The following is a 13,145-nucleotide window of genomic DNA, read 5'->3' on the forward strand; positions in this document are numbered from 1 at the left end:
TGGCAGATGGAGTTTAATTTAGATAAATGTGAGGTGATGCATTTTGGTAGATCGAATCGGGCCAGGACCTACTCCGTTAATGGTAGGGCATTGGGGAGAGTTATAGAACAAAGAGATCTAGGAGTACAGGTTCATAGCTCCTTGAAAGTGGAGTCACAGGTGGATAGGGTGGTGAAGAAGGCATTCAGCATGCTTGGTTTCATTGGTCAGAACATTGAATACAGGAGTTGGGATGTCTTGTTGAAGTTGTACAAGACATTAGTAAGGCCACACTTGGAATACTGTGTACAGTTCTGGTCACCCTATTATAGAAAGGATATTATTAAACTAGAAAGAGTGCAGAAAAGATTTACTAGGATGCTACCGGGACTTGATGGTTTGACTTATAGGGAGAGGTTGGATAGACTGAGACTTTTTTCCCTGGAGAGTAGGAGGTTTAGGGGTGATCTTATCGAAGTCTATAAAATAATGAGGGGCATAGATAAGGTAGATAGTCAAAATCTTTTCCCAAAGGTAGGGGAGTCTATAACAAGGGGGCATAGATTTAAGGTGAGAGGGGAGAGATACAAAAGGGTCCAGAGGGGCAATTTTTTCACTCAAAGGGTGGTGAGTGTCTGGAACGAGCTGCCAGAGGCAGTAGTAGAGGCGGGTACAATTTTGTCTTTTAAAAAGCATTTGGACAGTTACATGGGTAAGATGGGTATAGAGGGATATGGGCCAAGTGCAGGCAATTGGGACTAGCTTAGTGGTATAAACTGGGCGACATGGACATGTTGGGCCGAAGGGCCTGTTTCCATGTTGTAAACTTCTATAATTCTATAATAAAACTCATACACACAATAAAACACACACACAAAAAAAAATCACACACACTAAAACATACACACAATAAAACACACACACTAAAACACACACACACTAAAGCACACAAACAATAAAACACGCACACAATAAAACACGCACACACTAAAACACACACTCTAAAGCACACACACAATAAAACACGCACACAATAAAACACACACACACTAAAACAGACACACAATAAAAAACGCACACAATAAAACACGCACACAATAAAACACGCACACAATAAAACACGCACACAATAAAACACACACACATTAAACACACACACAATAAAACACACACACACTAAAGCACACACATAATGAAACAAGCACACAATAAAACACGCACATACTAAAACACGCACACTAAAGCACACACACAATAAAACACGCACACAATAAAACACGCACACACTAAAACACACACTCTAAAGCACACACAATAAAATACACACACACTAAAACAGACACACACTAAAACACACACACACTAAAGCACACACACAATAAAACACACACACTAAAGCACACACACAATAAAACACGCACACAATAAAACACGCACACACTAAAACACGCACACACTAAAACACGCACACTAAAGCACACACACAATAAAACACGCACACAATAAAACACGCATACAATAAAACACGCACACACTAAATCACACACACACTAAAACACACACACGATAAAACACACACAGACTAAAACACACACACTCTAAAACACACACACTCTAAAACACACACACTCTAAAATGTACACACACTACAACATGCACACAATAAAACACACACACTAAAACATACACACACTACAACACACACACTAAAACACACACACAAAAACATACACACACTCTAAAATGTACACACTACAACACGCACACACTAAAACACACAGACTAAAACACACACACATTAAACACACACACTAAAGCACACACACTAAAACTCATACACACAATAAAACACATACACACTAAATCACACACACTCTAAAATGTACACACACTACAACATGCACACAATAAAACACACACACTAAAACATACACACACTACAACACGCACACACTAAAACACACACACAAAAACATACACACAAAAATATACACACTCTAAAATGTACACACTCTACAACACGCACACAATAAAACACACACACTAAAACGCACACACTCTAAAACACACACACAATAAAACAAACACACACACATTAAAACACACACACTAAAACATACACATACTAAAACATACACACACTAAAACATATGCACACTAAAACATACACACATTAAACACACACACACTAAAGCACACACACAATAAAACTCATACACAATAAAACACACACACAATAAAACACACACACAATAAAATACACACACAATAAAACACACACACAACAAAACACACACACAATAAAACACACACACAATAAAACACACACACAATAAAATACACACACACTAAAACATACACACATTAAACACACACACACTAAAGCACACACACAATAAAACTCATACACACAATAAAACATGCACACAATAAAACACACACACAACAAAACACACACACAATAAAACACACACACAATAAAATACACACACACTAAAACACACACACATTAAACACACACACGCTAAAGCACACACACACTAAAACACACACACACTCTAAAACACACACACTCTAAAACACACACACTCTAAAACACACACACTCTAAACCATACACACAATAAAACACACACTAAAACATACACACAATGAAACACACACACACACTAAAACACTCACATTAAACACACATGCACTAAAAGACACACACACTAAAGCACACACACAATAAAACACATACACACACTAAAACACACACACGACAACACACACACACTAAAACACACACTCTAAAACATACACACACTACAACATGCACACACTAAAACACACACACTAAAATGCACACACACTCTAAAATGTACACACACTACAACACACACACAATAAAACACACACACTCTAAAATGTACACACACTACAACACGCACACAATAAAACACACACACACACTAAAACACACACACTCTAAAGCATACACACAATAAAACACACACACACTAAAACATACACACAATAAAACACACACACGATAAAACACACACACACTAAAACACACACACACAATAAAACACACACACAAAATAAAACACACATACAATAAGACACACACACACACTAAACACACACACAATAAAACACACACACACTAAAGCACACACACAATAAAACACGCACACACTAAAACACACACACAATAAAACACGCACACACTAAAACACACACTCTAAAGCACACACTCTAAAGCACACACACAATAAAACACGCACACAAGGAAACAGACACACACTAAAACACACACAATAAAACATGCACTTTAAAACATACACACACTACAACACGCGCACACTAAAACACACACTAAAACGTACACACACTAAAACACGCACACTCTAAAATGTACACACTACAACACACACACACTCAAACACATATACTCAGACACACCCACAAATACACGCACTGTAAAACGTACACAGGCACACACACATACGCACATTCGTCCATACATGCAAAATCACAGGGGCTCACTCATGTTTGCATTTACACACACACACACACACACACAACCATTCACACATGTACTGACTCACTCTCACACTTTCACACGCATTGAGCCCGGCACTCAATCACAATCATGCACACACACTCACGCTCACACGCATGTACACACACACACATGCTGGAGAGCTGGCGCATTCTTGGCCTCAACCTAACTAAAAAATAAAATGTCTGTTCCCTGTTTGTTAATATTTCCTTCATATTTATCCTGAGAAATCTGATCACAGAAGTTACAATGCTGGCCAGTCGCAGGGTGATCCAACCCACCCAGGATTCTGTTGGCTTCACCTTTAATAGATAAACTCCCGATGTGATGTCATCAGGAAATGAGAGCTGTCTGACTTGCCCACTGTCAGTATTCTAGTATTGTTTAAATCAATAACTAGTCCTTGAACAATGAGCTGACTTGCACTTTACTATCTGTGTCAAAACAAGGTTACAATTAGGATCAGTAAAAGAACCCGTATCAATTTTTAAAAATGGTGTTTTTAGTATGTTATCTGCACCCAATGTCCCATCAAACATTCCCAGAACACGGGTTAGATACAGGGTAAAGCTCCCTCTACACTGTCCCATCAAACTCTCCCAGAGATGGGTTAGATACAGGGTAAAGCTCCCTCTACGCTGTCCCATCAAACTCTCCCAGAGATGGGTTAGATACAGGGTAAAGCTCCCTCTACGCTGTCCCATCAAACACGCATAGAGCACGGGTTAGATACAGGGTAAAACTACCTCTACACTGTCCCGTGAAACATGCATAGAGCACGGGTTAGATACAGGGTAAAACTACCTCTACACTGTCCCATCAAACACTCCCAGGGCAGGTACAGCATGGGTTAGATACAGAGTAAAGCTCCCTCTACACTGTCCCATCGAACACTCCCAGGGCAGGTACAGCACGGGTTAGATACAGAGTAAAGCTCCCTCTACACTGTCCCATCAAACACTCCCAGGGTAGGTACAGCACAGGTTAGATACAGAGTAAAGCTCCTTCTGGGCACCTCACTTTAGGAAGGATGTGAAGGCCTTAGAGAGGGTGCAGAAAAGGTTTACTAGAATGGTTCCAGGGATGAGGAATTTCAGTTACGTGGAGAGACTGGAGAAACTGGGATTGTTCACCTTACAGCAGAGAAGGTTGAGAGGAGATTTGATAGAGGTGTTCAAAATCATGAGGGGCCTAGACAGAATCATAGAATCATAGAATCATAGAAGTTACAACATGGAAACAGGCCCTTCGGCCCAACATGTCCATGTCGCCCAGTTTATACCACTAAGCTAGTCCCAATTGCCTGCACTTGGCCCATATCCCTCGATACCCATCTTCCCCATGTAACTGTCCAAATGCTTTTTAAAAGACAAAATTGTACCCGCCTCTACTACTGCCTCTGGCAGCTCGTTCCAGACACTCACCACCCTTTGAGTGAAAAAATTGCCCCTCTGGATCCTTTTGTATCTCTCCCCTCTCACCTTAAATCTGTGCCCCCTCGTTATAGACTCCCCTACCTTTGGGAAAAGATTTTGACTATCGACCTTATCTATGCCCCTCATTATTTTATAGACTTCTATAAGATCACCCCTTAACCTCCTACTCTCCAGGGAATAAAGTCCCAGTCTGTCTAACCTCTCCCTGTAAGTCAAACCATCAAGTCCCGGTAGCATCCTAGTAAATCTTTTCTGCACTCTTTCTAGTTTAATAATATCCTTTCTATAATAGGGTGACCAGAACTGTACACAGTACTCCAAGTGTGGCCTCACCAATGCCCTGTACAACTTCAACAAGACATCCCAACTCCTGCATTCAATGTTCTGACCAATGAAACCAAGCATGCTGAATGCCTTCTTCACCACCCTATCCACCTGTGACTCCACTTTCAAGGAGCTATGAATCTGTACTCCTAGATCTCTTTGTTCTATAACTCTCCCCAACGCCCTACCATTAACGGAGTAGGTCCTGGCCCGATTCGATCTACCAAAATGCATCACCTCACATTTATCTAAATTAAACTCCATCTGCCATTCATCGGCCCACTGGCCCAATTTATCAAGATCCCGCTGCAATCCCAGATAACCCTCCTCACTGTCCACAATGCCACCAATCTTGGTGTCATCCGCAAACTTACTAACCATGCCTCCTAAATTCTCATCCAAATCATTAATATAAATAACAAATAACAGCGGACCCAGCACCGATCCCTGAGGCACACCGCTGGAAACAGGCATCCAGTTTGAAAAACAACCCTCGACAACCACCCTCTGTCTTCTGCCGTCAAGCCAATTTTGTATCCAATTGGCTACCTCACCTTGGATCCCGTGAGATTTAACCTTATGTAACAACCTACCATGCGGTACCTTGTCAAAGGCTTTGCTGAAGTCCATGTAGACCACGTCTACTGCACAGCCCTCATCTATCTTCTTTGTTACCCCTTCAAAAAACTCAATCAAATTCGTGAGACATGATTTTCCTCTCACAAAACCATGCTGACTGTTCCTAATTAGTCCCTGCCTCTCCAAATGCCTGTAGATTCTGTCCCTCAGAATACCCTCTAACAACTTACCCACTACAGATGTCAGGCTCACTGGTCTGTAGTTCCCAGGCTTTTCCCTGCCGCCCTTCTTAAACAAAGGCACAACATTTGCTACCCTCCAATCTTCAGGCACCTCACCTGTAGCGGTGGATGATTCAAATATCTCTGCTAGGGGACCCGCAATTTCCTCCCTAACCTCCCATAACGTCCTGGGATACATTTCATCAGGTCCCGGAGATTTATCTACCTTGATGCGCGTTAAGACTTCCAGCACCTCCCTCTCTGTAATATGTACACTCCTCAAGACATCACTATTTATTTCCCCAAGTTCCCTAACATCCATGCCTTTCTCAACCGTAAATACCGATGTGAAATATTCATTCAGGGAGCTTTACTCTGTATCTAACCCATGCTGTACCTGCCCTGGGAGTGTTTGATGGGACAGTGTAGAGGGAGCTTTACTCTGTATCTAACCCATGCTGTACCTGCCCTGGGAGTGTTTGATGGGACGGTGTAGGGAGCTTTACTCTGTATCTAACCCGTGCTGTACCTGCCCTGGGAGTGTTTGATGGGACAGTGTAGAGGGAACTTTACTCTGTATCTAACCCGTGCTGTATCTGCCCTGGGAGTGTTTGATGGGACAGTGTAGAGGGAACTTTACTCTGTATCTAACCCGTGCTGTACCTGCCCTGGGAGTGTTTGATGGGACAGTGTAGAGGGACCTTTACTCTGTATCTAACCCGTGCTGTACCTGCCCTGGGAGTGTTTGATGGGACAGTTAGAGAGAAACTGTTCCCATTGGCAGAAGGGTCAAGAACCAGAGGACACAGATATAAGGTAATTGGCAAAAGCAAACACTCCCAGGGCAGGTACAGCACGGGTTAGATACAGAGTGAAGCTCCCTCTACACTGTCCCATCAAACACTCCCAGGGCAGGTACAGCACGGGTTAGATACAGAGTAAAGGTCCCTCTACACTGTTCCATCAAACACTCCCAGGGCAGATACAGCACCGGTTAGATACAGAGTAAAGGTCCCTCTACACTGTCCCATCAAACACTCCCAGGGCAGGTACAGCACGGGTTAGATACAGAGTAAAGCTCCCTCTACACTGTCCCATCAAACACTCCCAGGGCAGGTACAGCACGGGTTAGATACAGAGTAAAGCTCCCTCTACACTGTCCCATCAAACACTCCCAGGGCAGGTACAGCACGGGTTAGATACAGAGTAAAGGTCCCTCTACACTGTCCCATCAAACACTCCCAGGGCAGGTACAGCACGGGTTAGATACAGAGTAAAGTTCCCTCTACACTGTCCCATCAAACACTCCCAGGGCAGATACAGCACGGGTTAGATACAGAGTAAAGTTCCCTCTACACTGTCCCATCAAACACTCCCAGGGCAGGTACAGCACGGGTTAGATACAGAGTAAAGCTCCCTACACCGTCCCATCAAACACTCCCAGGGCAGGTACAGCATGGGTTAGATACAGAGTAAAGCTCCCTCTACACTGTCCCATCAAACACTCCCATGGCAGGTACAGCATGGGTTAGATACAGAGTAAAGCTCCCTCTACACTGTCCCATCAAACACTCCCAGGGCAGGTACAGCACGGGTTAGATACAGAGTAAAGGTCCCTCTACACTGTCCCATCAAACACTCCCAGGGCAGGTACAGCACGGGTTAGATACAGAGTAAAGCTCCCTCTACACCATCCCATCAAACACTCCCAGGGCAGGTACAGCACGGGTTAGATACAGAGTAAAGCTCCCTCTACACTGTCCCATCAAACACTCCCAGACCCACCTAATGTAAACTAGTATCCCATACCCATCTGTGCTAAACTAGTGTCCTACGCCCATCTACTGTAAATTAGTAACCCACACTCACCTGCACTAAACCAGTAACCCACACCCACCTGCACTAAACCAGTAACCCACACCCACCTGCACTAAACCAGTAACCCACACCCACCTGCACTAAACCAGTAACCCATGCCCGCCTACAATAATCTGCTAACCCGCGCCCACCTGCACTAAACTAGTAACTAGTACCTCAGCCCATCTGCTGCTGAAACCCTCATCCATGCATTTGTTACCTCCAGACGTGACTATTCCAATGGCCTCCTGACCGGCCTCCCATCTTCCACCCTCCATAAACTTGAGTTCATCCAAAACTCTGCTGCCCGTATCCTAACTCGCAGCAAGTCAGATCACCCATCACCCCCTGTGCTCGCTGACCTACATTGGATTGCGGTCCAGAAACAACCTGAATTGAAAATTCTCATCCTTGTTTTCAAATCTCTCACCCCTCCCTATCTCTGTAACCTCCTCCAGCCCTATAACCCTCCGAGATCTCTGCGTTCCTCCAATTCCTTCGCTCCACCATTGGCGGCCGTGCCTTCAGCTGCCTAGGCCCTGAGCTCTGGAATTCCCTCCCTAAACCTCTCCGCCCCTCCACCTCTCTCTCCTCCTTTAAGACGCTCCTTAAAACCCACTTCTTTGACCGAAATTTTGATCACCCATCCTTACGTCTGTTTCTTTGGCTCGGTGTCAATTTTTGGCTGATTAAGCTACGGTGAAGCGCCTCGGAACGTTTTTTTACTACGTTAAAGGCGCTATATAAATGCAAGTTGTTGATTCGATGCAGAGCAAAGCACCCACCTTCTGAACCTCAGAAGAGTGCCCCCTCCAGCACGAGCCCTCCCGTGGCCTCTCTGAGTCAGATTGCCAATTCGCCCCAGTTTGGATCAGTTTTGTGGTGTGGGCCCGTGCCCAGCAGGGAGCGGGTTGTGACTGCCCAGGAAAGCCTAACTCAGGCAAAGATTCGATTTTCACTGGAACAAAACCATTCTAAGCAATGCTGCCGCTAACAAAAAAAAAACCCCTCACCTAGTCTGCGCGATCCATACATTTTTCATGCGATTCAAGAAAGCAAGAGAGGGCAACTATCCTTATTAATGAGGTAACGTCAACTGGCATTGGCCGTGCAGGGGATAGAAAAGGAAGAAAGAAATTGCATTTATATAGCGCCTTTCACAATGTCCCAATGTGCTTTACAGCCAATGAAGTACTTTTGAAGTGTACTGCTCTACAGGACCACAGTGTACCATCGTTTATTTGGCGATTCTCAAAAACTGGTAGCATCAATGTGCCACCAAAATAGTAACAACACCAAGTCCAGAATTTAAATCTTACAATGAACACGTTATCATTGCGATATATCTCTATTTTACTTTCAAAACAAAATCCAAACTGTCGGGATAAATTTTCCGTACTGATCTGGTTACCTCTTCATTCATCGCGGGGCCTACATCACAAACAAATTCGGCCAGCCTAATTACTGTTAGCCGAAGCACCCAATTATTCTGCTTGAAAAAATAATATACATATTATTGCTTATAGGATCTGACTGGATGGCCCTCCACCCAACTCAAGGCAGTATGTGCTGACACCTGCCTCATCTGCCAACTGTATTATTTCGAGATTAAGTCTCTCATTAATGTCAAGACTAGTTTCACACCCACAGTTCTATAGGCCCCAGGCTTCAACATATGTTCAACCTGTATGGGTATTGGGCACTGATTAACAAGCAGTGAAACTCAGTTGCAGATGTACACACACACACAGGCACGCAATCAAATTGTGTGTGAGAGATGCTCGCTTTTCTAAGGATGGTGGCTAGCGTTTCCTTTGAGTTTGGAGGGTTGAGGGGTGATCTAATCGAGGTGTTTAAAATGATAAAAAGGATTTGATAGGGTCGATACAGAGAAACTATTTCCTCTGGTTGGGGGGAGTCCAGAACAAGGGGGCGGATTCTTAAAATTAGAGCTGGGCCGTTCAGGAGTGAAATCAGGAAGCACTTCTTCACACAAAGGGTGGTGGAAATCTGGAACTCTCTCCCCCGAAAGGCTGAGGATACTGGAGGGCAATTGGAGCTTCCAGGACTGAGACCGATAGATTTTTGTTGGGTGAGGGTATCGAGGGATGTGGAGCAAAGGCGGGTAAATGGAGTCGAAATACATGATCTAATTGAATGGCAGAACAGGCTCGAGGGGCTGAATGGCCTCTTCCTGTTCCTATGGTATTTATATAATGGGAATGGGCTGCATAAAACTATCGTAGCTCCCCTCCAGTGGCTATGGGGTAAGGCAGTAATCAGAGAACCTATACTGATCCGGAAGGACTGGGCCAGCAGTGAGTTAGCCAACCTCAGTCAGGAGGTTGGTAGAGCTGCTACACTTGGTCCCAGAGACCCTGGATTGGGACCAAGGAAATTGGGTCCCTGATCAGGGACATCTGGTGAGGCCAGTGATGCCCCCACATGACCAAACTGCCCACCGTCAAAGAACGGTCACTTGATAGAGGTAGTGAAGGGTGAGCAGCACCAACAGAACTGTAGCCCAGCAAACTGTTTACACCTTCAAGGTAGGAGCTCTCCTTCTGTCGCCTTCACCTCCGCGTCCACTTCTTTGGACTGGAGTCCTCCCCCACCTTTCTCCTGCCTTCAGAATTCTCGTTCCACCTGGACCCCCCCCCCCTCTGGTCTCTTACCCTCTCTTGATCTTTTCATTGTGAATTGCCGGTGTGACATCGGCCGTCTCAATTTCTCTGCTCCCCTCACTCACTCTAACCTCCCTCCCTCTGAACTCACAGCACTCCGTTCTCTCAGGTCCAACCCTGATATTGTCATTAAACCTGCTGACAAGGGCGGTGCTGTTGTTGTTTGGTGAACAGACCTCTACCTTGCGGAGGCGGAACGCCAACTCTCCGACACCTCCTCCTACCTCCCCTTGGATCGTGACCCCACCGCCGAACATCAAATCATAGTTTCCCAGACCGTCACTGACCTCATCTCCTCTGGAGATCTTCCCTCTACGGCCTTCGAACTCATAGTCCCCCAACCCCCCACAGCCCACTTCCACCTCCTTCCCAAGATCCACACACAGGACTGCCCCGGGAGACCCATCCTTTCAGCCTGTTCTTGCCCCATGGAACTTATTTCCTCCTCTCTCCACTATTTTTTCTCCCCTTGTCCAGACTCTTCGGACCAACATTCACGATTCTTCTGACGCCCTCCGCCACTTTACCAGTTTCCAGTTCCCCGGCCCTAACCATCTCCTTTTCACCATGGACGTCCAGTCCCTCTACACCTCCATCCCCACCAGGACGGCCTGCGGGCCCTCCACTTCTTCCTTGAACGGAGGCCCAACCAGTCCCCATCCACCACCACCCTCCTCCGCCTGGCTCAACTTGTTCTTACCTTGAACAACTTCTCCTTTGACTCCACTCACTTCCTCCAAATAAAAGGTGTCGCTATGGGAACCAGAGTGGGTCCGAGCTCTGCCTGCCTTTTTGTGGGATACGTGGAACATTCCTTGTTCCAGTCCTACTCAGGTCCCCTCCCTCACCTCTTTTTCCGGTATATTGATAACGCTATCGGTGCTGTTTCCTGCTCTCGCCCCAAACTGGAAAATTTCATCAACTTTGCTTCCAATTTCCACCCTTCCCTCACCTTCCATCTCCAACTCTTCCCTTCCCTTCCTCGACTTCTCTATCTCCATTCCTGGGGATAGGCTGTCCACCAATATCTATTATAAACCCACCGACTCCCACAGCTACCATGATTACACTTCCTCCCACCCCGCTTCCTGTAAGGACTCTATTCCCTTCTCCCAGTTTCTCCATCTCTGTCGTATCTGTTCTGACGATGCCACCTTCCACAGCAGTGATTCCGATATGTCTTCCTTTGTAGCTGGACAGGGCCCTCGACCGTGTCCGTCCTATTTCCTGCACTTCTGCCCTCACCCCTTCCCTCCCCTCCCAGAACCATGATAGGGTCCCCCTTGTCAATCACCTCAAATCTGTGTCCTCTGGTTCTCAACCCTTCCGTTAATGGGAACAGTTTCTCTTTATTTATCTAAACCCTTCATGATTTTGAACACTTCTATCAAATCTCCTCTCAACCTTCTCTGCTCTAAGGAGAACAACCCCAGCTTCTCCAGTCTATCCACTTAACTGAAGTCCCTCATTCCTGGAATCATTCTAGTAAATCTTTTCTGCACCCTCTCTAAGGCCTTCACATCCTTCCTAAAATGCGGTGCCCAGAATTGGACACAATACTCCAGTTGTGACAGAACCTGTGTTTTATAAAGGGTCAACATAACTTCCTTGTTTTTGTAATCTATGCCTCTATTTATAAATTGTAAACAATTTTACAACACCAAGTTATAGTCCAGCAATTTTATTTTAAATTCACAAGCTTTCGGAGATTTTCTCCTTCCTCAGGCAAATGTTTCTATTTATAAAGCCCAGGATCCCATTTGCTTTTTTAACCGCTTTCTCAATCGGTCCTGCCACCTTCAAAGATTTGTGTACCTATACCCCCAGGTCTCTCTGTTCCTGCACCCCCTTTAAAATTGTACCATTTCGTTTATATTGCCTCTTCTCGTTCTTCCTGCCAAATGTATCACTTCGCATTTCTCTGTGTTAAATTGAATCTGCCATGTGTCTGCCCATTCCACCAGCCTCTTGAAGTCGACCATATGGGGAGGTTATGCTACAACTGTATAAAACAGTAGTTAGGCTACAGCTTGAGTCCTGTGTACAGTTCTGGTCACCACATCACAGGAAAGATGTGATTACACTAGAAAGGGTACAGAGGAGATTTACAAGAATGTTGCCAAGACTGGAGAATTTTAGCTACGACGAAAGATTGGATAGGCTGGGGTTGTTTTCTCTGGAATAGAGGAGGCTGAGGGGAGATTTAATTGAGGTGTACAAAATTATCAGGGGCCTAGGTGGAGTGGACAGGAAGGACCTATTTCCCTTAGCAGAGAGGTCAATAACCAGGGGGCATAGATTTAAAGTAATTGGTAGAGGGATTAGAGGGGAGCTGAGGAAAGCTTTTTCACCCAGAGGGTGGTGGGGGGTCTGGAACTCACTGCCTGAAAGGGTGGTAGAGGCAGAAACCCTCAACTCATTTAAAAAGCACTTGGATATGCACTTGAAGTGCCGTAACCTACAAGGCTAAGGATCAAGTGCTGAAAAGTGGGATTAGGCTGGATGGCTCTGTTTTG

Source organism: Heptranchias perlo, chromosome 2 (assembly GCF_035084215.1).
Source record: "Heptranchias perlo isolate sHepPer1 chromosome 2, sHepPer1.hap1, whole genome shotgun sequence".
Taxonomy (NCBI): domain Eukaryota; kingdom Metazoa; phylum Chordata; class Chondrichthyes; order Hexanchiformes; family Hexanchidae; genus Heptranchias; species Heptranchias perlo.